We start from the raw sequence: 26,159 nt of genomic DNA, 5'->3' as shown, positions 1-26,159 counted from the left end.
ACATTTTTTTTTCAAGGACTTCTTGTTCCTTTTAGTGATAAATGGTATTTATAAACCAAGACTGAGATGTCATTGCTTCTAGGACAAAATGAAGTAATTGCTTTGAGAGTACTTGGTGAAATATAAAACACTATATTATCATGACTGTGATTAGTGCTATGAAACAAGCGTTCAGCTTACTTGGAACAGTGTCAAATAGGAGCATCGATATGAGTCTGTGTGCAGGGAGTAAGCAGGAGGTAGGATATATGTGAGGGTTAAAGAAATAAATAAGCTAGCTTGGTTAGATACAACATGAGTCTTTGTCTTATGACTCTGAGGCTACATAGAGCAGACGAAAGGCTGTGGATTCCATTCTCACCTGTTCCCTGTGCTGCTTCGTTTTTTAATACTTCAGATACGAGAGCATATTTTATTTTGTGATGCATTGAAATGTTTTCAAAAAATGAAACATTTATGTGAAGAATGATAAAACATAAATTTGTGATTTCTTCTGTTTTTATTTTTCTTATATTTATTTAGTAGGTTCTAAAAGAATAGTGTAATTTAGAGAATATAAGATTTTTTAAATTGCAAACATATAACTTCTTTTATTTTTCTAGTGGATGCGGTACCTATGTCACATTTAAGGAACTGGTGTGGTAACAATCTTGAGATTTTTTTTTTTTTTTTTGAGACAGGGTCTCACTTTGTTGCCCAGGGTGGAGTGCAGTGGTGTGCTCATGGCCCTTTACAGTCTCAGCCTCATGAGCTCAAGCAATCCTCCACCTGTCAGGCTCCCAATGTGCAGGGATTACAAACAAGAGCCACTGCACCTTTTTATATTTTTTTGAAGAGACGGGGTCTTTCTGTGCTGCTTAGGCGATCCTGGGTTTCTTGTGGGCAAATTGATTGCTGTGGTTTTGCTCTCTGTGACTCTATTACAAGTAAGAAACACACCTATTTGACTATAATTTTATTTTTAACACATACTATAAATATGATTTGATTTAATTTCAAGGCTTTCCTGCTTGTGTTGTATCACTTTATACTCTCAAATTAAAACTCTTAAAAATAACTTAACCCCACGTGACCACGGGTTATTATAAATTGGACAGAGGACAGAGATGAGTAAATAGGTGATGCTTAGCGTCTCATTAATGCAGGGAAGGAAAGCAAAATAGACCAAATGTCCAGAAAACAGTAATTCTTTTATTTTTAGCTTCACTTGGATTATTTCTTCTGACCATGGTGGCAAAATCAGGCATGAGGATAGAGGAAGGAGAACACACACAGAGACTCAATGGTTTTACATGTCCTCTTTTCATTAGAAGCTAGGCTAAAAATAGGGAAGAACAAAGATGTGATTGTATGATCTATGTTGGAATATCTTTTATTCTTATATTTTTGGTTTTGTGTCAAATTCAGATGAAGGAATGTTAAATGCCTGTGTGTGTGTGTTGGCATCTGAGCTTGGCAAAGAAGGTGATTGGGCTTGATAGGGCTTTGTTCCAGCTGTTTCAAGAATTCCTCACTTTTCAGTAGTGAACAGAACAGGCCATTCTGATAAAGAATCCAAAGCATATGTATGAAAGTCATAGGCTCTTGGAGAAGCTTGGGCCAGATTGTCTGGTTCCTGAACGTTCTTCAGTTTACTAGCAGTTTGTCCTTGAAGAAGTTATTTAACCTCTCTGGGTCTCAACCTGCTCACCTGTAAAATGGAGATAATAAGAGGACTTTCCTCATAAGGTCTGATTAATATGTGTAAAGTGCTTAATATAGTGTAGGCAGATTATAAGCACACATCAAATATTAGCTCTTATTTTTATTACTTACAGACACCTAAATGGACATGTCAAGAAAATATGATTACTTCTTATTAATGTTTGAAAATTTTGAAACAGTCCAATCAACAAATGAATTACTCAGTTTTCAAACTATATTGTCTAACTTTATTTTGTTATTGGTTTCTTTAACTTTCTTCCTTTGAGGTGCAATATTTTTAAAGCTTTTATGGCTCTCTGTATGACTCAGGTCCACCAACCCAAGGCAAGGCACATTGATGAAGCACTCAGCGTGACCGAGGACTCTTCTGGGTACAAAGGATCCAAAATATAATTCAATAGTTGTCCACAAATGGCTAACTCTGGTGGTACAGATCATTATATAAACAAAGAAATGTAATTTTGTTTGTTAATTACTATTATAAGATATAATGAAGGTTTAAACTTGGGAAAATTAAGAATTCCTTATACAAGGTCATGGAAGACATATACATATTCCCCAAATTAGCAATGCTGAAACTCATTCTTCAAAATGAAAATAAATATAAAACAATTTTGCTCAATGACTAGAATATTTTTAAGAAAGTATGCTTTAACTCAAAGCCAACGTGAACACATAAGTGATTCTGGATACTATATTTGGGGATTTATCATAATGCCCAAAGCACTACAATATTACTAATTTATTTATTTCCTCTAGGCATCTTGTAATTTAAGAGAGTAAGATATAATTTTCCCCTTTCATTGGAGCATGTGAGTCACAAAGATAGTTACACACTGTGGGTGTCTCCAGTTTGAAAAAGAGCTAATGTAGGCCAGGCACGGTGGCCCAAGCCTGTAATACCATCACTTTGGGAGGCTGAGAAGGATGGATCACTTGAGGTCAGGAGTTCGAGACCAGCCTGTCCAACATGGTGAAAGTCCCCCTCTATTAAAAATACAAAAATTAGGCAGGTGTGGTGTGCACACCAGTAGTCCCAGCTACTTGGGAGGCTGAGGCAGGAGAGTCACTTGAACACAGGAGATGGAGGTTGCAGTGAGCCAAGATCGCACCACCACACTCCAGCCTGGGTGACAGAGTGAGACTCTGTCTCAAATTAAAAACAAAAAGGAGCATATGCAAACAGCATCCCAAATGAAGCACCAGAAAAACTGAACCCAATGCCTCAAAAGCTCAATGGTGATTGCACACCAGCTCAAATACCAAAACATAAAGTTTTCTCTTTTTTGACTCTTCAACTAGCCTTAAAATATAAGGCAGTTTTTTTTTTTTTTTAAAGTTTTTAAAAATTGGGGGTCGTATTTTATTTTTTTTTTTAATTGAATCATTAATGTTAGTTATCCACACATCTCAGGAAATTGAAAGACTAAGAAATACATTACCAAAACTGTTTTTGGATATTCCATTGCTCCCTGGGTACCTGATTATTCACATTACGCATTTTACTTATGTGAATCTGCTGTGGAAATTTTCAGCTAGAAGACTGAGATGCTAGACCGTAACTCCGCCAGATCGTTAGCCTCCTCTCTGCTATAGAATCAGTTTCGATTACATACAGAATATAGGAGAGTACAGAGTAGTAGAATGGAGTTTTAAAAGCATACCTGTAGTATAAAAGCATATGACCTGAATTCATATCCAGTGGTTTAGTATTCCTGTGTTCTGGTTTGCTCATTTATAACATGGGGATAATGAAAGTAATCACCTCACAGAATTGCTATGAGGATTAAACAAGTTAATGGTTGGTGCAAAAGTAATTGCGGTTTTTGCCATTAAAAATTTTACCATTACTTTTAATGGCAAAAGCCGCAATTACTTTTGCACCAACCTATACAAATCGTATAGGTTGTATACATGCTCAGAACATGCCCTGTCCTTAGTAAGCACCTTATAAAAGATTTTTATTGTTATTTATAGAGATCCATGGGAACAATGCTCCTTCAGAGGTCATCTGAATCTAGTCTAAGATTAAGGATATCTGCATTTCTACCAGCTCCCCTACCCACCCTGGTATATTTCTCTAGCTCATAGTGAAATCCCTTGGCTTCTCTCAGACTAAAACAACAATGTACCTGGAATTTCCAAGCTCTGGAATCCAGTCCCAAGCTCTGAAGACCAAGTTGATATTAACATATCCCCTTGTGGGCACTGGCTATGCTGTCCCTAAATTCCTTGTGGAAGTTTTGGTCTCAACCAAGATTAAACACTGTGGAAGCTGAAGTAATGTACTTTCATCTGAAACAGACAGGTGTCTTATTCACGTTATAGTTTGTTTTGCAGTTGAAAAAATAAGCTTTTTTTCTATGCTTACCAGTTCACAAGCATCAAGTGCAAACTTGCATGCACTAAGTGATAAAAATATAGCAAGAATGCTGAAGGCAACTTTCTAACTTTATGAGCAGTATTTGTAGATTTTATTTAACACATATGTTATAAATACAATCTTGGAATCCTCTTTGTGTTTTCATTTGTCTCCTAACAGTCAATGTGAAATGAAGGTCCGTTAATCTTAAAATATCCTTGATTAGAGCATTTTTTTTTCTGGATTTTTACCTGTTATTACTGATTACAGCTAATAAAAAAGGGATAATAGGAAAGGAAAAATGAATAGAAAAACGAAGGGAAATTCAAGTGCTTTAAAAATACATCTTAATTTGTAATATCTCTAAGTGTAGAAGACATTGATATAATTCACTATGCTTTGTTCTCAGTGCAAATTCATATTCACACATAGTTTGACACCCTGTACCTCATTTTTGGGACCCCCTGTTGGTTTCATGTGCACAAGAGGCAAATACCTTTACATCTGGTGGGGAAATAATTTATCTCAAGTTATTTTCAATCTTTTATGCTAGTGTTTTTTTTTTAAACTGGATTTGATGAACGAGTGGCACCAGCAACACCTGGGATGCTAATGAATACATAGTGGACTGATGGCTTACCTCTAGACTTCTCAGTAGAATTGCACAAAGGCAAGGCCCAGAAGCAAACAAAAACAAAAACAGACAATAAAAAACAACAAACTAAGCAAAAAGAAAAGGGGAGTCACAGTCTTGTCTGCTTTCACAGCTCCTTCCCCATAGATGGTACTGGAGGGCAGTGCAGGGTCTTACTTCATAACCTGTTATGGTGGTTGTTGCTTAGAAGCATAGAAGCAAAGAATTAACCTTCTCATAATCCTCACCTCTTTGCCTCATAATCATCAGATCATTCCATTCTTTCTTCATGTTTTATGTTATTTTAACTTTTTTTCCGTTTATTTCTGAGCTCCACTTCCATTCTCCTGCCTCCACATGCCCTCATTGCAATATGTTGCAGAGATGCCCATGCTGTTCTGTTTCTGTCTTTTTTTCACTCGACGCTGTTTAGAGTTTCTAACAGCTGCACAGGACGGCACGACTTTTGCCACCTGTGATGTGTCTCCACCCCTTGATGTGAACACTTGAGTTGTCTTGAGTCCCACCATCATAAACACGGAGCTCAAGCACTTCACTCGGATTCACCATTTGACTGCTTCGCTTTGATTAGGCTTCATGATTACTTTTACCATTTAATTTGTTATTAAATGTAGAGTTTAAAAATTTGTTTTCATTGATTGTGTTTTAAGCTGCCTGAATAACATGTATTAGGAGGAATTGCAAACTCGGAGGAAAATACCTTTTTGTTTTCATTTTTTCGAGATAGATAGGAACTTGCTCTGTCTCCCAGGCTGGAGTGCCGTGGCATGATTATGGCTTACTGTAGCCTCAGCCTTTTGGGTTCAAGCAATCCTTTCACCTCAGACTCCCTAGTAGCTGGGAGTACAGGCACACACTACCATGCCAAGCTAATTTGTTTTTTAAAATATTTGTAGAAAAACAGGATCTCTCTATGTTGTTCAGGCTGGTCTTGAACTCCTGGACTCAAGCAATCCTCCCACTTCAGCCTTCCAAAGTGCTAGGACAATAGGCCTTGGCCACCATGCCCTGCCAGACAATGTCTTTGCATTACAGATTGAGTTACATCTGTGTTTCCTTAACTATTTCAAGCCACACTTTATAGCTTCTTTAAAATATCAGTCATGGGTATATCCTTATCCAAAGTTGTTATCTTTTGCTCGCATTTGTCATACAATTTTGTGATCTTTCTTTCTGGGGTGGGGTGGATAGTTTTTGTTAATTAACCTAAGTTCCTAAGAAACTACAGCAAGAAGTCACAAATCCATCCTCACTAGTACAAAAACGTCTGTCCAGTGTGGGCATCATTTCTCAATGAAATGTGAACTCTTAATACAAAGATCACAATGTAAGATTGTTTTCTCTTGTTATTTGCTTACCGGGTCTCAGAACCTAAGTTAGAAAATTTTTATGTAGCCAAACCATGACTTTAAACTCTATTTACATTGATGGCAGTTAACTGGGCTGCACGCCGCACCCATGTGTGCAGCAAGCAGGACATGCAGGCAGCCTTGCTCACGGGGCTTCAGAGCAAGCGCACGGTCTTCCCGGTCACCGTCAGGAAGTCATCATCTGCCAGGGCACGCAGTGCTTCTTCAAACATATCTTTGGTAATTGTTATGTCAGATTGCCCCCGAATGTCTTCAAAAAGTTGCTGGTATTTTAGAGCTGGTATTTTGCCCTTAGATAAAATAAGCTTTTTCAATGCTTCAGCTAATTCTTCTTTCCGTTTACGAGAGGTGGCACTCATCCCTGTAGTAAGAATAGATATGTCCACGATGCCAGTCCGGGGGTCAGTTGCAGACTGCTTCAGAGCTTCCCGATGGAGGCGTTTGGCCTCTTCCACATCGATGGCTTCAACTTTGTTAGAAAATCTTACTTTAGCATGGGCTTCTGCTAAGCGGATTAATGATTCTAGCTGCCGAGGGTACGCGGAAACCATTCCACGGCTACCTTTGAATCGCTTGTCTGACTGAACAGATGTTTAAGAACATTTTTCTAAGCAAAGATTTTTTAATATAAGTAGCGAAGCATTCAATCTAGGGAAGAATGCAGCCAGCTTGTCAATAATGATGAAATACTTTGTTGCCTGTTTTTCATTCTCTCTCCCTCAGCAACTGCTGACTGTGCACTTCCAGGCCATAGGCCTACTGGGAGTGACATTCACTCCTTCCAAGATAATCCTCATGATAGGATGCACTTAATTTATGCTGTTGATGAAACTGAACTGAACTGATTTGCATATCATCAATACACGTAAGTTCTGAGTAGAGGTCCAACCATCCAAATTATTATATCCCATGTCATGGACTTGCTGTATCTAGCAAATTCTGGAATAATGCTGATTGCAGGTGGTTGTTGAATATTGACGCTATTCCGGATTTATAAGGCTGTATTGGAAGGCACATGAAACTAAAATCTTCTTTGGAACAATGTCCCTGTTTAAAACTACTCTCATTGAAACCCAGCTGGGTATTCAGCAATGCCAGCCATTGAATAAGATCTTTCAAGTGCCTCAGCCTGCTTCACCTGTCAGACTGGCTCCGTGGTTTATAAATGAAACTCTATTTGTTTCCAATGCTCCTGATCCTCCAGCTCTTCTCTAACCATGTCGCATATGCTTGCTTTTCCTTATTTGAGTGTCTTAACTCTCCTAATGCGTATCATCAGTTTTCATTTAATTCTTTTTTTAAGTGATGTACAAAGAGTACTGAATCAGTCTTGGCGTTTCTGTGCTGTTTTATCATCTTCACAACCCCCATTTGTTTTTTCGTTTTTTGTGTTCTTCTTCAGCTTTTTTTTTCTGTTGCAAAATAAGTTTCTTTTTCATCATACTTGGCTTTTAACTCATGAATGTCAATTCTTCAGGGTTTCCTTTTGTGCATTTCTTAACACAGTCCTCACATCCCCTTTTCTCATCAGTCAGTCAATCAATCAATCACACATTTTGTTAAACAGCTCCAAATTAAAATAAGAAATCATAAGCAAATTAGAAGCATCCCCTTGCCACTAGAAAAATCTGTTTTTGAGGCATCGCCTGCTTTTTTTTTAATATGTCATCTATATGCTTATAAGCATTACAGTAGAAAGTATGTATAACCTGGACATTTGAATTGCGCTTTTTTTTTTTTTTAGTTTCACTGTATTAAAAATAAATAAAAGCCATGCTGCAGCACTATGTACAGTGATCTTAGTGGCAACATATTTTCCTCCTCACCAGTGACTACTTCTCCCATTTTTTAGGTCAGTGTCCACAACACAGATTAACATTATTTATTGTACACCAATGTAAAAGGAGTCTACCAGATATTAGAGAAAGATGTGTAAAACACATAGAGTTTGGCCCTAGCTAACATAAAACCAAGGACATATATAGATGAATTTTATTTAAATGATTCCTTAACTATTTTCCTTACTATGTTCCCCATTACTCTGGGGTAAAATGGAGGAGAAAGAGTTGAAAAGGGGAAGGCAAAACAAAGACAATGGGAAAGAGAAAAAAAAGCAAAACACAGAGTGTGGTAGTTGAAGAAAAAAGTTAGTGGTCCTGGGGGTGTGGAAATTTCTCTCCCAGACAGATCCACTGGCCCAGATTCTTACAATAGCTATTTTTAGATTCCATTTGAAATAAAAAAGTAGATAGACCATGCCTAGAAAAAAATTGAGTTCCATTTTACAGATATTAAATAAAACACTTACTTCTTCAATTACATGTTTGCTATTAGTAGCAAAAGGGAAAAAAGCCACAAAACTATGGAAAATGATACTAGTAAAAATATAACATAACATGACCTCTTTCTCACCAACTGAATGATACTGTTGAGAAGGAGTATACATATATAGGCATTGCTTATGTATAATATTTCCTTTTGATTTGAAAGCCAGTATATCTTTTACCTAAAATCCTTTGCAGCTAAGAAATCTGATGATAGAATGAGCCATGAAGTTTTAGTAGAAATAGAAACAGTACGCCCACTCTTCATCTAAGTTCCTGTTTCTTTTCACACTAGGGATTTGATATTCATCATCTTTATTCTTTAGTTCCAATCAATAGGAGAATTTGGAACTTTCATGTGCATGTAGACATATTATTGAATACATTCTAAATATTCAAAGTATATTGTAGTTCTGTTTTATTAAAGTATCTGTAGATAAATACCCACAAAAATAATTAGTTATCTCTTCTCATCTCTATGGTAACCTTAATACAGAGGACTAGAGGCAGAGAAGAGACTAAGCAATTATATACATAATTCCTGGTGACCATCACCCTAGGGCACACTGTCACCTAAATGGCCAAGAGAATAAGTCTGGATTTTATACATTTTTGAAATGTGGATTTCAGTTATTCACAAAATAAATATATGCATTTTCAGAAATCATTCCACTTATGATATTGTATTTATTAAACCATCACAGTAGATATTTTATTATTTGAATTGGAAATATTAGACAATGAAAATAAATGCTGTAGGATCTTGCAGAATTTAAGCTTTTTCAGAATAATCTGGTATTGTTAATGTTAAAGATTACCGAATTTAAATGGACTGGAACTAGCTGACCTCTTAAGTACTGCTGGCTCTCCAATTCAGTGAAGTTGCTGAAGACTGAAGCAGCAACAGAGGTTTAAAATATTGAGATATATTAATCTTCAATGCTTAGAAAGCAGTTAACAAAATAAACTTTTTTGGTAGTTTTCAAAAACAAATTAGGAATTTAGACCTACTGTCATGAAATATAGCATTTGATTTGATTCCAGTCTTTCATGAAATTGTAATGGCCCCACTTGTGGAGAATTTGATTAAATAAAGGTTCATTTCTTGCTTTCAGGAAGATCAGCCAAAAAATTTATGACTCCATAAGATGCTTCTACTTGACTTGTTGGCTGCTAAATGAAGATTTTATTTATTAAAAAATCCTCCACACGAATTATCTTAATTTTCCTTCATGATTTGCCCATTTCTCTTGCAAATATTGTTTGCCTATAGGCTGGCTGTATCTCCAATAAATACAGTTTATATTAACATTTAGGTTATGAGAAAGATAAAAAGTTACTAGTTATAACTAAGGATTCAGAAGTAGATAAGAAAAACTGCTAGAAGAATTTTTGTAGAAATAAAAAAAATAAGTAAATACTTTTTAAAACTTGAAGTAAAGGGAGAGAGGTTACTCAAACTTGCTATAAATGTGCCAGAGATGAAAAGTCTAGAATTTGTATTTTAAAATAGTTAACCAAGACCCAAAATAAATGAAATACTTACACTACATGTTTTGTCTCATGATTTCTGAAACTTTGAGCTCTAAGACTTTTGGGAAGGTAATGATTTTTTATATGAGCTTTAATGTTTTAATTTCAGTCATTCATGCATGCATGAATGAATATTTATTGAACATTTATTGCGTACCAGTTATATATCAGACCTAGGTCTAGGTACTTGGGATATAATCATGAACAAACAGGCAGAGTCTTGCCTTCATGAAGCTAACAAGTAAAAAATGAGGAAAGACAGTAAAGGGTAAACATAACAAATAAATAAATTATATAGCACGTTAGAAGACGATAGATATTATGCAAAATGGAGTAAGGGGGATTGGGAGTAGAAAGCACAGATTGCAATATTGAATCAGATGGTCAGGTGAAGCCTCCTTGAGAAGGCAACTACTGAGGGAAGACTTCATAGAAAGAATAGAATTGTCTCAAAGAAAAAAGTGTCCACACACCAAAATTTAACTATTAAAAATGTGTTAACTTATACAAGACATGGATTACATAATATTATGTGATGTTTTCTCATGTAACACTTAAGATTTATCATGATGTTTGATGATTTCTGACTTGATAGAACAAAATAAGGATAGTGATTGTGTAAAGACATGTACTTTACTATTATCTGTACTTCCAGGATAGGAAGTAATTTCAACAAGATGTTTCGAAGCAAACATAGTAAGCCTAAATTGTCAAACAGCAAAGTTCTTTAAAAACACCTGAACATATATTGCACTCATATGACTCTATATCCTCTGCCAAGATTAGACGAGATAGGTAGTAATTAAAATTATGATGTTTTCCTCACCTCCAGGAATGCTTGTGTTTACACAAGATATTATTTAAGTATGAACTGATGGAATCTGAAATAATTCTGAAAGTAAAAATCTACATTTTTATCTTATCTCTTTTATGCACAGCCTACTTACATAACAAGTAGTCTGTCTAAACTCCCAATCCTAGAAAAATAGAAAATTCTTAATTCTGTGTTTAATTTTTCTCTTCCTTTTCTTCTGTCTTGTAAGTGTAAATGGAAAATTCTTAGTTCTATGTTTATCTCGTCCTCTTCTGATACCTTCTAAGTGTTAGGATGAATTACAAACTAATTAGCTGAGAAGTCCAGGGATTGAATTTCTGCTCTGCCACTTACCAGCTGTGTTCCCCTGGGCACTTTACTAAACCTAATTAGGCCTATTTCCTCAACTGTAAAATAGAGGCACATGACTCTCAGAATTGTTGAATAAAATAATGTACTCAAAAAGATTGGCACTTTATAGGTCTTAATCATTTTATCAGAATCATGTCATATGCTTTTCAAGTTGGTAAATATTAGAATAAATAACTGAATGTAAGTTTCTGAAAAATGTACCAAGCCCATATATAATAATAGGCATTATAGTATCATGGTGGTTTTGTTTTTGTTTTGTATGTTGGTGATTCTGAGAAAGGAAAGAGCCTTACGACATTATGTGCTTGCGGGAATTTTGGAAGCCATAATGAAAGAGGCAGAACTTTAAATGAACCAAAAAGGAAGTGTAAGATTTGGGTTGGAAGAGAAGAAATCAATGATTCCTGAAATAAACTAACGATTATGGTAGGCCTTAATGGGTAAGAAATTTTTGTGAACAGAGCGATACGGGAAGCATCTTAGCTGTTCATTCTTTTGTCATAATAGCATAGTTCTGTAAAGGTTGCTATGCACAAATAATTTCACTTGTTGCTATGTTCCTAAAATACACATTTTACTTCTGTTTTTCATTTCATGTGTTTTTACTTTACAGTTGCCATTTATTTACTAAAAGCCAATGTGTAAAGCATCCTCTCTCTACTAAGGAAAATGTGCTCTTACGATTTGTTTATTTAGTATACATGTAATCATATAGTCTTTATTTTTGCAGCCATGATTACACAGTATGTTTGCAAAATATATGCTTATACAAGAACCTTTTGCATAATGTTTACTATAGATCCTAAAACTTATGAATAAAGAGCTTCTAAAACAATAACACCATAATATTTACTGCAGTTATTATTATGAAGGTACATTACATTAATAGAGTGCCATCTACCCCATGTCACTGCCACTCAGGTCAAGAAGACATTGTACATCTTCCTAGTCAATACAATCTCTCATACTACTTTCTATAGAGGTAAACACTATTCTGATTTCTGTCTCTGCATATTAGTTTTATCTGCTCTGGAACCTCATATATTATTCCATATATTTAGTTTGGCATTTAGTTTCACTAGATATTGCCAGACAGTTTTCCACAGTGGTTGTATTAATTTAAGCTCTTACCAGCAATGTATGAGAGTCTGAGTTGTTCAAATATTATAGTTTTCTTTTCGACCTTTTGAGAGCTTTTAATTCCCAACATAGTTCTTAAAGTGTAATGAGATTATGACTTTATGAATTGAAGTAGCAATTATTTTTCATAATTGTAGTTCATATGACATTGTTTTAAAAAAAGAAGTTTGGTTCACTTCACTTTGGTTAAAGTATGTGAGAAGAATAGAAGTTTGGGTACAGTCATTTCATAAGCTTAGGTGGTAATGTCATATGAAGGCTAAATACGGCTTTTAAACTAGCTATTTTACTAAATTGCAGTCAGACTTTGAGAGCTGACAATAAGAATAACCTCTCTTTCTTTCTCTCTCCCCATTTATACCATCCCATTGGCTTTACCTTGATAAGTGAAACAAAAGCATTGATGGAATAAAGAAAAATGAGAATTTATTACTTTTAGAATTGTGCAAAATTTGTCACTGAAAAGTGGGTACCTCTGAGGTTCAAAATGGTGCATAATCCAAAAATAATTTGAAATGTATTATGTACATACATTTGGATAAGAATATAAGTGATTAAAAAAAATCACCACACTAGATTCTAAATGAAATAGTGAAGCCAAACTCTGATAATCATGATTCAGAAGTATTAAAGCCTGATTCAAGAGCAATTGGAAAGTGATTTCCAGTTATCTTGTCTTACTCTTCACTCTACCTGATTGGAATAAATTCACCCTTCTCATTGCAGTCCAACTCTAATCAAAATCACAGTGAAGATGTCAAAGATGACTGCATGCAACCCATATGTCAATATGCGCTTTGCTTTTTATCAATATATTTTGCAATTTGTTTTTTATCTAAGTTCAGTGAAGATACTGAATATTTTAGTTTAAATATTTTCTACTGGGTTTTATGGATAAGACATAGTTAAAATATATATAAAGTAAGGTAGATAGTTATAGGACTTTGGGCTTGGATAATATCAATATTATTTTCAAATTTTAAGTAAATTAATAGCTCAGAACTCAGTGGCAGAGAGTACCTAGTAAAGTTAAGTAAAATATCAAATAGACAATAAGCTAACAAATGTAGTTCATTTTTTAATCATAACAAAACTTGTGGCAGGAGTCAAGTGATTCAAGGATTCTACCATTTTAGGGGAAATTTTGTACCTCAGTAATAAATTTGTCCATTGTTTGCTGTCAGAATTATTTTCATGAATTTCTCAACATGTGGATGTTTTTATAACTAGTAACTCAGCTTCATTGATGGTGTATGGTTAATAATTTTTATAGTTTTCTATGAAAAACAAAAGACAGCCAAAACCTAAGAATTCACAAAAGTATTTCAATTATCTGTTGTCTTGTATTCTTAGAAAATGACATATCTAAGGACAGTAATTATATTTCACAGATGATACTTACTTCACATTGGAAACGAATGGGGAAAAAAAGAAAAGAAAAAGAGTATACCAAGTCATTCTCATGTACTGAACTAGGTATTCCTAAATATTAAATGGCTTCCAGAAAGTATTAAATGTTTTTGAAAGCTGTGCTATATTTTTAGACTGACCAGGACCATTATATATGCTTTCATGATAGAATATGATTCATATTTCAAGATGTAAGTCTTAGGCATCATTTTTTATGTTCAGAAGTGAACAGAAGACAATGCATTAAAATAAAACATTCAATTTGAAAAGTCACCTTATTGTCCAAAATCATTGGAGTAAAATAGACATTTAACAAAGAGATTATATTTAAAGGGGCATTTTTTTTTTTTTTTTTTGCGAGGGGGAAAGAATTCTAATCAGTGTATAGGATTCACTAAAACCTGAATCTCTTGTGATTATTACCTATGGTAGTCATATTTTTAAAAATGTGATTTATTCATTTTATAGCTACATACTAGGGAAAGAGGATGGTAATGGTGGCAGCAACTGTGTTTTAGACATCAAAAAAAGCAATGTGACCCTATCTATAGATGAGTTAATCCAAAAGCGTTGAATCATTGAACTGAATTGAAAGAACAATTTGGAAAGAAAATAAAACAGTAAAACATGAAAGTCAAAATTCTAACCATAGTATTTACTTAGTGGTTGAGAAAGATTTTAAGAAATTTGCGCCCTCCAGTGGTTGTTTTGGAATGAATTATTATCATTATTTTGTAATTTGTAATGTTACCTGGGCTCTCCATTTTCCAACTCCATTGTTTTTGGTAACTCAGGAAAGTTTACCTTGTCTATACCTAGGAGGCGCCTTGGGAGACCAACTCAATTTGATTACTCAGTTTTATGCTTGCAGAAAGAATGAGGCCAGTAATGATAAGAGTGCCTAGTATATGATGGTGACGTTTAGGCTCAACAAGATAGGTTCACAAAAGGGCAATCATGCTTGATTTATCTGATTGCCAGACTGGAAATGAAAGAAAAGCAGTGACATAATTACCCCAGATTCCTCAGACCTCAAATAAAATCCAGCACAGATATTTGCAAAAGTCTCCAGAATGATTGCAATGCATTTTAAAGAAGGGGATCACTGCTTTAGCAAATGAAAGAAGGTTTACAAAATCAAAGACAAAGGATGTTTCTGGAATCTGTGTTGCTTGCAAATGGAACAAAAAAGAGCAGGGAAAGAAAGTCACTTGGTGAAAGAAGAAAAGCAGAGGACTGAGTCAGGAAACGCTGTGGGTGCCTATTTTGTGAGCTTGGTCATATTCTTTGGGCCTCAGCTTTCTCACCTATGAAACAAAGGATGTGGACTAGGCTAAGTGGTTTCCATGAAGCCAGTGTTTGGACAGAGGCAAGGGGTAGCAGAATTGATCTCATACAAAAGAACTGTAATTTAAATATTTGTGAAAGCAAAATTAGCTAGTGATTAAAAAACTGGGCAGAAAGGTGGCTCACGGAGAATGCAAATTTATCTTAATGAATTCAAAATACAGTATACAACTGATGGAGGTGATCCTTTCAAGAAGGAAAATAAAAGAAGCATTTCATCTTTCTCTCAATTTCCTTCCCTGTAGTCTCATTATCTTTTCTCTGCCATCATATTTTTTTCTCTTGACTTTCTGTTTCCGGTAACCATGGTGATGCTTCTTCCCAGCAACCTTCTTCACAGCTGGCCTTTTTGGCTCTCATCGAATTCTGCTCCATTCACTGGTTCAGGTTACTAACAATGCTGGGTAAAAATTAATTTATTTATTGACATTCTTCTCCTTCCCTTTTCTCCGGGAAATAAATGCAGGGAATTATTCCACACTTAACCTCCCTACACAAGGGTCACTGTAAAACAGTGATGTTCAACTGCTAATTTCAGTTGCTAACGTGGAGGGTATACAGATTATGCCAAAGATTGAATTTTCTGCCTGGGCCCTCAGGGACTGAAAAGTCCCAAGACCAAGCTGGTTGCCACCTCCTTTTGCTTTTGTATGTAAATAGAATGAAATAGATTGCCCCCAGAAATCACATATTGGCTCTGGTTTTCTAATTCTCTTTGCGGCTTTTTTTTTTTCCTTCTTCTCTTGTAAGGAAAACATGGCCAAGGGCATAATTATAACTGTTAAAAGGGTATCGAATTTTCTGTAGGAAAATATACATAAATATATGCATTTCCTTAATGAACATAGTTATGTTGGAATATAAATAAGCAATATACGATAGTTTAAAAATATTGTAATTATCTGCCAATGACAAAACATCAAAAAATCTCTGATATCTTTAACGCAGATAATAAAAATTCCCATAAACCAGTGCTTAGTTATGTCCAGTTTGTGTAGCTTAACTTATTTGTAATCCTGTATGGCTAAAACTGTTTCTCTATTTAAGCTGTGTGTGTGTGTGTGTGTGTGTGTGTGTGTGTGTGTGTGTGTGTGTGTGTCTGGCATTAACACAAAGGAGACCAGATGATGACATTCATAGGCTGATAGACTCGACTCCTGGGGACACACTTGGATGGAGGCAATTAAAATGCCTGTCAGGCATTTGGTACCAGAAGCCCCTATGGCAAACCGCTAAAACGTAAGTGAGGGCTGCATCCTATTGTCAGTGAATGATGGCGGAGCTGAGTGGCTTGTCATCATTCTCGAAAATTCTGAGGCTAGTGAGCTCTTTCCCTCTCTCCCACTCGCCTTATTTTCCTGTTCGCCACTGCGGGGACTTTTTCTAATTTGCAGCTTCCCTTTCCCCGGCACACACAGACACGAGCTGGTGGCTTGCAGACTGCGTCTGTCTAGAGCTAGAGAGCCAGAGAGGCAGCCTGTGGGGATAATGCTCCCGGAGAAGGATTCTGCAGCAGTTCTCAAAGGCTAGACTTGAGTGGTGTTGCTGCATATGCGCTGGTAATGGTTCGGGACTTTTAAATTTATTTTGTTTCATTTTTAATCCGTTATTCAAAGGATGTGTTTTATGTAATCTCAGAGTAAAAATGTTTTAAAATTTATTATTGAGCTTCCTAAATATTCAAGTACTGCATTTTTTTGTACTACAGATCTCCATGCATAGATTTATCATTTGAATATAAAAAAATGCATTTGCTTAATGGTGAGTTATAATTTTTGATATTTAGTTAACAAATTCATATATATATATGTATATATTCTTTTGTTTTGTTTCGGTAGATTCTTCAGCTTGTTGTCTCTAACCGAGGAAGCATTGATTGGGAACTACTCATTCAGAAAATTAAAAGGTACCACATGTTTTGTTTGGATCTTTTAATGAGGGAAAATCTGGAGAGAATTGGAATATTTTATTTAAATTAATTTATCTACAATTGGTCTTTTATCCTTAAGCTTAAGTTGATCATTGTCTATTGCATATACCATTTTCTATGCAGATACTTCCATTATCTAAGGTTGTTTTGATTAGACAATGACTAAAGAATTGTGTCTTTTGCCTATGTTGCAAGTTATTAACAAATATCAACATGTTTATCTTATTTGGAGATTTTATAACAGTTTTTTTTAAGTCCGAAATTCTCCATCTAAATGAAAATTCATTAATTTGAATTTAAGAGAAATATGCTAAGTAATGATTTTATCTGAACAAATCCTGCTGATGAGTGATTTATTAAAATGGTTAAATGAAATGCCTTGCCCTTCCCAAGTAGAATGGGTGCTAGAGACGAAAGCCCAGGAATGACTCAGTATTGTTGGCTTTACGAATAAAATATTGTAACTTCTTTATTGATGTTTTAGTTTTTAACAATGGATATATTTAAAAGCTGAGGTTGTTAGTTTTTAAAAGAACTTATTTTACATATGCTTTATTTGAAATTGACGGCATAAGAAAGCAGTCCTTCATCTTGCCATGAATGCACTTGAATCCATTTGATCTGGGCCTCATGCCTTATATGAAAAACATTAATTTTGAAATTCAGCATCAGGATATATATTGATTTCAGATGGCAATTATGGATATTACCTTTTCCTTAAGACCGTCTTTGATGTTAACACCTATTCAAGTCAATAAAACCTATATTTGTAATTTGGCTTTAAAAAATGGAAGACATTTTCTGCCTTACTGGGAAGAAGATCAGTAATATCTTTTAAGCCTTTCCTTGGGATCAATGTATAATATTTCCTCTCAAGATTGTCAGTTCAAAGCATTTTCTGTAATACGTCTAGTTTTAAAAATATATATACCTGAAAATAGTTAATGTTCAACTACTGACCCTGAAATATTATGTGAGTGTATACCTGTGAATGTGAATATTTATAGCAGGTGAAGGAGAGTAATACACTGTTCTTTGTTAATATTCTCTGCAATGTGTAATCACGAGAACCTTAATTTATTCATTTCACAAGCACTTCTTAAGAGCCTTGCTGCTGTGGGTAGTTATTGTGGGAGAGAGGGAAGGGGTAGATGACATTGTCCTCAGCCTTCTAGAGTGTAGGCAGCATCACATAAAGATTTTTGAACAGGAGAATGAATGCGTTAAAATAAATCAGTGTGTTCTAAGAAAGGAAATTGCATTATTTCATTCTGTGAACAAAAGCTAATACTAGTCTTGGAGACACATAAAATTATATTGCACTTCTTCCTCAGAAATTACTCAGTGGAGTTATGTATGAAATCCCCCAAACAGGATTATTTCTCCTGGATATTGTTAAACCCTTGAGACCATTCTTTCTTTTTATATTTCATTCAAAGTAAGTGAAAATATTTATGTTTGGTGGGAAAAAAAATCCATTCGGTATTTTCCCATCTAATTAAATCTGGAGAGCATATATTTCACATGAATATCTATTTTCTAATCTTCATACTCATTCAGAAACTTATTATATTAATTTTGAACTTTAGGGTATGTGTATGAATTGGAAAAGGGGGAAATTATTTAACTACTAAAAAATGACTTCAATGCATTGTCAATAGGAACTAATAAGTTCTGTTATGATTTGTCTGAATATTGGAGAAGGGGCATACAACCTCACTAATAGGCCTCTGGCATCTAAATTTTGTAGGACCTGTTAAAAATTCATCTAGTGGTATGCCGACAAAGTACGTATAATAAAAAAGGATTTTATTAAAAGAGTAGATTGGGTGGTCAAATCAGAACAGAATATGACTATTGGAGTCTAAGAAAATCAGGGCCCTATATCATGGTTTTTCTAGTCAATATTGTGATGAGTGAATTCCTTTATGGATTTCACTCATTTTTTTTTCCACTTATGTTTTTAATATATAGTATAGTGCCTGGGTCACAGTAGGAATTCAATAAATGTTTATTTAATTTGTCACCATTTTCCCCCATTACTTTTTTGTTCTTGCCTTTCATAAGATTATACACTGTGGAACAGACATCTGGTCGTTTTTTTTTAGTTACCCAAAATATTCATTACATGTTTCTAAAAAATAATAATTAGATTATTAATACTGGATAGAAAAGTGACAAACCATGCATAGAAATTTTTTTAGGCCGTATGGAAAAGAGTTTTTCTGGTTTTAGATTAAAATGTGAAGAATTCTTGAAATGTTCCCTTTCACGTTCATCAGCTGGGGAAATAAGCCAAACTGCAGCCTGAGCTTTGCTTATGGACGCTTCCTAAATACTACTCCCAGGCTTGACATTGTTTATTGCTTTTCATGTCTTTGGCCAAGATTTTGCTGCAGCAAAGGGGAGGAGGCCTTTCCCCCATCCCTTCTCTATACATGTAATATGAGAAATGATGTCATACTTACTAGTCCATAATGAGCAACAAAGCATATAAGAATAAATGGATGGATGAATGGATGGATAGATAGACAGACAGACAGACAGACAGATAGATAGATAGATAGATAGATAGATAGATAGATAGACAGACAGATAGACAGATAGATAGATAGAATCTTTTCTATATATTTAAGTTACCTATCAAGAAACTTTTAGAATCATATGGCTTTAGAGAATGCTATTCTTTCTTGCTGTCATTTATTTTCATTAATAAAAATTAAATTTTTTATTATTAACTATGTGCCAGGCAATATCTTAAATCTTTAACATATATTATCCCCTTTAGCTCTCCCTATAATCATGGGAGATAGGTATGGTCTCCATTTTACAGATAAATAAATTGAGACTACAGTTGGACAAACTCAAGTCTTGGGGGCTCCAAGTCCTTCATATTAAACACTAAATTTTACCACATTTTTTATAGCAGATTTTTGGTACCTAGTCATTGTTTTAATGTTCCATGCAATAAGGTTAAAACAGTATACTTGTAAATATCTTGATTTATCTGCAAGAATAAATCAAAATATCCATATCTATCTGTCTATGTATCTATCTATCTATCTGTCTGTCTTCTATATATGGTAGAAGTGAATATGTCTTCAAATACTTAACTAATATTTAATCTGTATTGTATTTTGATTTTTTATATATTTTAAATTTAACTTGAAGAATTTTATTCTTCAAGGATGAATGTCAAAGATAAATTAGGAAGTTTTAAAATAAATGCATTCATAAAGCATTTTCCATGTCATTATAGTGACGTGTTATTTTGAATTGCATAATCTATATAAGAAAATTAGCCAGAGAATCCAAGTGCTAAATAGCATAACTGATGTCATAACTTGCAAGGTTTTGAGTTGTTGTTTTTTTTCCTTTTTAAAGTGAAATAATGGCATAAGAATGTTCAAATGGCCAAAATAAATTAACAAGCAGGCAACAGGGCAATGGACAAAGTACAACTACCAATTCAACCTCAAGGGTAACTAAGTCAGAAAAATCACTGAAGCCACTAACAATTACACAAATACGTATTAAGATTCTCTACTTGCAAGTATTACAGGAGAACACTTCCAGAGTGTATTTACAGGAGAACACTTCCGGATCTCAGTTGGAGTCAGAAAAATAAGATGAGGAAGTAGTACCAAGGCTTATTAGTACCATAATAAAGATATAAATAATTTTTTTTTCAGATTTTGTTTTAGGGAGTACTTGCAGGTTTGTTACCTGGGTATATTGTATGATGCTGAGGTTTAGGGTATGAATGATCCTGTCACCCAGATACTGAGTGTAGCACTCAATAGTTCATTTTCAACTCTTCTGTCTTCCTTCCCTCTGCCCTTTAGCAGTCCCCAGTGTCTATTGTTACCATCTTTATGTCCACAAGTGCCCAATGTTTAGCTCCCACTTATAAATGAGAACATGCGGTATTTGGTTTTCTGTTCCTGCCTTAATTTGCTTTGGATAATGAGTCCAGCTGCAACCACATTGCTGCAAAGGACATGATTTAATTCTTTTTGTGACTGTGTAGTATTCCATGGTGTATATGTACCATATTAAGGATAATTTATTAAGGAACTTCATTACAGGGCATTCTAATCATTGGAATAGGATTCAACAGGAAATACTTCATAGAGCATGTGTGTTTTGAGGCAGAACTTAGGGATGAATAGAAGTATTCAACGGGGAGACAACGTATGGAGGAGCTGCAGAAAGAACAAACATTAGCAAAGGAATCCAAGGAAGTGAACATGCTTGGAAAGCACAGACTAATCTCATTTATATTCTAGAGTATAAAGCAGAAAAACAGGACTCTTAGAATATAAAGTGGCATCATATTAAATGGCTAATATCCATCGTTTTTGAAACATAAAATTTTAATTTCATTCAACTTAACACATTGGAAGAGGACTTTAAATGCCAGTCGAGGAGGTTTGTTTCTTATTCAGTGGGAAGCTATTGAATACTGTGAACAGGAAACTACTATGACCAAACTGTGTTTTCAGATGATTTATTTTATAGCTCTTTGCGAGCTAAGTCAGAATTGTGTGTGGCAGCATGTTGAAGAAAGGATCCCTTCAGAAGCTGTCATAGAATAATCCCAGGGGAAAACAAAAGTCCAAAGACCGTATTGACTGTGGGCATAAAAAAGAGGTCATGATAATGAAAGATGCTTCTGAGCTCAAGTTCATATACAGAGTAGAACAACTGCTTGATTGGTAGGAGGAATAAACAGCAGAAGGACTCAAAGGTGTCTCTGAAGTTTGAATCTGATAACTAGAAAAAGTAAAGGGAGAAAGTAGCTGAGAGCTATGCAAGGAAAGATCCTTCTTTTATTTTTATTGTATCTCTAGTCGCTAGCAGAATGCCTAGTACATAGTAACCAGCCAATAAATGCTAAATGAATGAGAGCGTGAATAAAAAATGAAAAGGTATGTTTAGGACATGAGGCTGGGTATGTGGGTGGACTGGGCTCATAGATTGCAGAACATGCAGATCCAAAGCTGAGAAGGGAAGTTAGGGAGGGAGGCCGTGGGTGACATTAACAAGAAGAATAAGAAGAAGACCAGAGGGAATCTCTTGGCAGCACCTGCATTTAAGATGCAAAATAAGGGACAGGAATCAACAAAGTTGAATGAAAAATTAAAAAAAAAAAAAAAAAGCAAAGAAAGAAGAGGACAGGGAAGGTTATAGAAAACAAAGTTAAAACTCAAATTTTCCAGAAAAACTGAAGAATGAGAATTTAAAAAATGCTTCTGGGTTTATTATTTATTTCAATAATTATTTTGTTATAAAAACAATAAATCCACATTTTGTAAAATTTGTAAAATTTAGAAGAGTGTAAGGAAGGAAATAATAGTCACTCATTATTATACAATCCAGAGAGTAATGTTAACAATTTTAAAACATTTTGATTTTTTTATCCTATTGCTTTTAAAATTTCATAATCGAAATGATAAGGATATAATTTTGAATTCTGCCTTTTTTCTTTCATCAGTGTCTTAAACATTTCTCACATTTTGCCACCTGCATAATGTTGTCTCATCTAAAGATTGGACATTTTTATTCCCTACTGTTGCCCATTTTTCACTATGATAATGCTGCAGTGGAATAGCTTGTACATTACACTTACACAATATTTTAAATGATTTCCAATGAATAATTACTTACAACAAAATCACTGTATTCTCTTTTGTCAAATTCCTGGACAGATAAAATTTGGTGGCTTCAAAATGAGCCTCAGCATTTCCTCCAAGGAGAATTTGAGATCACATTAGCACCTGCCATGTGCCAGCATTTGTGAAAGGCACTTTAATTATCATAGTATCTTTGATGTATTTTCTATCATGCCCACATCACCAATGAAGGGACAGAGACTCAGAATGTCGCACATGTTTTAGGCGTAGTTTTAAATCTAGGTCTGACTTTAAACCGTCAAATTGTGGAGACAGAAACATCTTGAGAAATGAAGGCGTAAATACGGATGTGAAAACAATAGGAAAATACACTTAAGAAGTCCAGACTCAAAGAAAAGAGAAATAAAATATGAAAAGCAAGAAGGTGGTGACTTCAGTGGGCTTTTGCTGCTTATTAATGTGGAAAATCACAAGCCAACGGCAGGGGCAAATAGTGCGAGGTGCTACAAGTGTAATCAGAAAAAGGACAAATTTAAAGGAAAGGGGATAAAGAATGTAGACAAGTATTTGGGCTTGGCATGCAAAATGTAGCTTCCTTATAAATAAGAGCAAGGGAAAAGAGGATGAGACTTTTCAAGTGGTAAAGAAGAAATATGGGAAACCTTGCACATCCCATCTGCTCTTTATTCTAGACTGAAGGATATTAATTCAATGAATGTTAATTGAATACCCAATTCTATTCCCTTTTCCTTACCTCATGGAACTTTCCTTCTAGAGAGTGGAAATAATCAGTGAGCTAACAAATAAAATTAAAATTACTCAGGCAGCTGTTCAGAGAATGAATTATAAAAGGATAAGAGTAGATGCTAAGAGATTTGCATCTTAAACTTTAAAGCAGAGATGAGAAAATTGGAGATCTTCGAGACCATCCTGGTCAACATGGTGAAACCCCGTCTCTACTAAAAATACAAAAAATTAGCTGGGCATGGTGGCGCATGCCTGTAATCCCAGCTACTCAGGAGGCTGAGGCAGGAGAATTGCCTGAACCCAGGAGGCGGAGGTTGCAGTGAGCCGAGATCGCGCCATTGCACTCCAGCCTGGGTAACAAGGGCGAAACTCCGTCTCAAAAAAAAGAAAAAAAAAGAAAAAAAAAGAAAACTGGAGATCTTACTAAAATGCAGACTCAGAGTCAGTAGGTTTAAAGAGGGGCCTGAGAGTATTTTGACAAGCTCCCAGGTAATGATGTTGCTGGTCCATGGAAACCATGCTTTGATTAGTAAAAGGCTAGGAGGCAAACGTCCAGGCAAGAAAAACAAGAAATGACTGGAGAAGTGGTGATTGGTAAGTCTGAAGTGAGCTCTTTTGCAGCGACATAGCATACTTTTAAACCTTTTTGATGCAAAGAGTGAATTGCCTCTCTACTGAGTTTTTAAATTCCAGCCAGTTGTTTTACGAAAAATCCATTAAATCAAGCCTAATGAGCTACTGACATTTTATTCTTTCTGCCCATTCTTGATGTTTTTTATTCCATATAATGAATTTCTGTGGCTTGGGTTTGCAGATGTGTCCCTTTCTTAACTCCAGTTCTATTTCCTGCCTCATGATTTCTTTGGACTTCAGTGTCCTCTCTGCCTAGATTTTCAGCACAGTAGTGAGCTGCTGAATTCTCTGGCCCCTTAGCTCTTCTGTGGGAAGCTTCTGAGTCTCCACATTCTATCTTCTTGCCACCCACTCCTTCTAAAAGCCCTGGGTGACTCTGCTTAAAGCCACAGGGGACTAGAAGATAGTCACTGACTTCGGGAAAGCATTTTTTTCCATTAAAATAATTTCTTTTTGGTGGACTGTTTTGGTTGGTGACAGCAACCTGCATTCTTCTAAGGGATTTGTCAGAACTCTACAGGAGGATGCATCTATGTGTAGGCAATCAGAGTGTTCAGAGGGACCAAGTATTCATAAGAAGCCTTGACAGACTCTGTCAGGAGGAATGTTACCTTACTGCCTTCAGTGCTAGACTGAAATTCTAGTTATCCCTTTTAGCTGTGGCAACTTGGAAGCACTGACTTATTTTTCTCACATCACTCATTGTAACTATAAAATATCTAAGAAAAAAATCAAATAAATATAGCATATTCATCCTTTAAGGCAGAATAGCTCAAATGCATGTTAAATATTTGTGGTATTCTCATACTTATTAGCATTTATCCTTTCCTTAAGGAGCCAGTTCTCTCTCTAGACTATGCCATGGCCAGGTCTCTAAACCTTGTTATCATTTTGTAACTTGGTGTATATTTAAACAGCCAAATAGGCATGAACAATGTCCTTAGAAACTAGAAATTTAAAATTGCAGTGAAGTATAAAATTAGTTTTTATGTGATGGGAAGTTAAGTTGATAATCACATTTCTTCAAGAACACTAGGCAAGGTCCTTGAGACAAACCATGTTAACAGTCACCTTTGTACTTATATGTTGTCTATTTAGAAAATGCTCAGATGCACATGCCAGGTTGGAGCTAAGAAAATAAGTGTTGTACATGGGTGTGTGAATGTGTCAGTCTACTCTTTCTGTAATGGACAGCACTGGTCTTCTTTACATAACTAAGCTGGAATTGACTATGCAATTTCCATAATTAGAATACCATACCCATGCATTCAATTGTTAAAAGACTCTCGGGGTAGCACAAAATCATCTCTTGTCTTCCGAGATTGTCTCTCTTTCTCAAAAATAGAAGTCTAAATAAGTATTCATTTCTTTCTTTCTTTCTTTCTTTTTTTTTTTTTGCGGGTTCCATTTGGGTCTGCATCAGATGGTTTGCGTTAACCTTTCTTGAGATTCTCTCCTGGTGTTAATGACTACATTATGACCATTTAAAAAAGCCAGATGTCCACCTCGGGCAACTGTTAAGGAAAAGATATTCCATTTAACACATTATAACCAAAATATATGTCTTCATCATGTGTAGGAACTTAAGAAATGATGTTTCTTTTGGGGAAGATCTTACATTTTATTTCCAAGGTGAACAATGGTTCTACCTAGTTTTCTTTATAAATAATTTATTGCTTATTATAGGATTTTTCTCATGGTAAGATTTCATGTTAACATATACAGAATAAGGCGAAGCATGCAGGCGTTAATAAGGATTCTTCTCACATAGTGCCCAAGAGCCACTAATTAACATAATTTTGAACATTACTTCAGGAGAATTTGTGATATTTCAGAATATTAAGAAAAACCTAAGTAGACTGCCTATGCTTTAAATAATGGGAGCAGAAATTCCTAAAATGATGGACATTCCAAGATGACATTTGAGAAATATGAGATCTAACAATCAAAACATTTAAAAAATCATACTAATGAGCCTGAGAAATTCATATAATTCTGGCTATACTTTTCCTCTGTAGCAAAGTGGATAATCCAAGAGAAAAAAGAGAAAGAATAAGTGTAATGTATTACATTAAGCACACAATGTGTGCATGCTTAATGGAATAAGCTCCCTATGTTATGTTCATAAACACAGCCACAATGCGAATTATAACATTGTTGGAATAATTCAACCAGTTAAGAA

At 35.0% G+C, this 26,159-nt stretch overlaps 1 protein-coding gene and 1 pseudogene across 37 annotated transcripts in view; one reads left to right on the top strand and one right to left on the bottom strand.

The window, feature by feature from the left end:
- The window catches only part of MAP2 (microtubule associated protein 2), a 299,602-nt gene that overhangs the window by 135,371 nt on the left and 138,072 nt on the right, over positions 1-26,159 (top strand). For 7 of the 37 annotated variants that reach the window (XM_074399125.1, XM_074399123.1, XM_074399136.1 and 4 more), the window contains exons 1-2: positions 16,318-16,590; positions 16,870-16,937. The gene's annotated coding sequence lies outside the window, so the exon portion shown is untranslated. Of the gene's footprint in view, positions 1-16,156; positions 16,271-16,308; positions 16,591-16,869; positions 16,938-26,159 lie in introns of those variants that run through there. The other 30 variants (XM_074399137.1, XM_074399117.1, XM_074399109.1 and 27 more) reach the window with 10 other exon arrangements.
- Positions 6,097-6,647, bottom strand: LOC120364284 (DNA replication licensing factor MCM4 pseudogene; annotated as a pseudogene).

This window comes from Saimiri boliviensis, chromosome 5 (assembly GCF_048565385.1).
Source record: "Saimiri boliviensis isolate mSaiBol1 chromosome 5, mSaiBol1.pri, whole genome shotgun sequence".
Taxonomy (NCBI): Eukaryota; Metazoa; Chordata; class Mammalia; order Primates; family Cebidae; genus Saimiri; species Saimiri boliviensis.
Note: the sequence above shows the minus strand (reverse complement) of the source record. Positions and strands in the feature narration are given on the sequence as shown.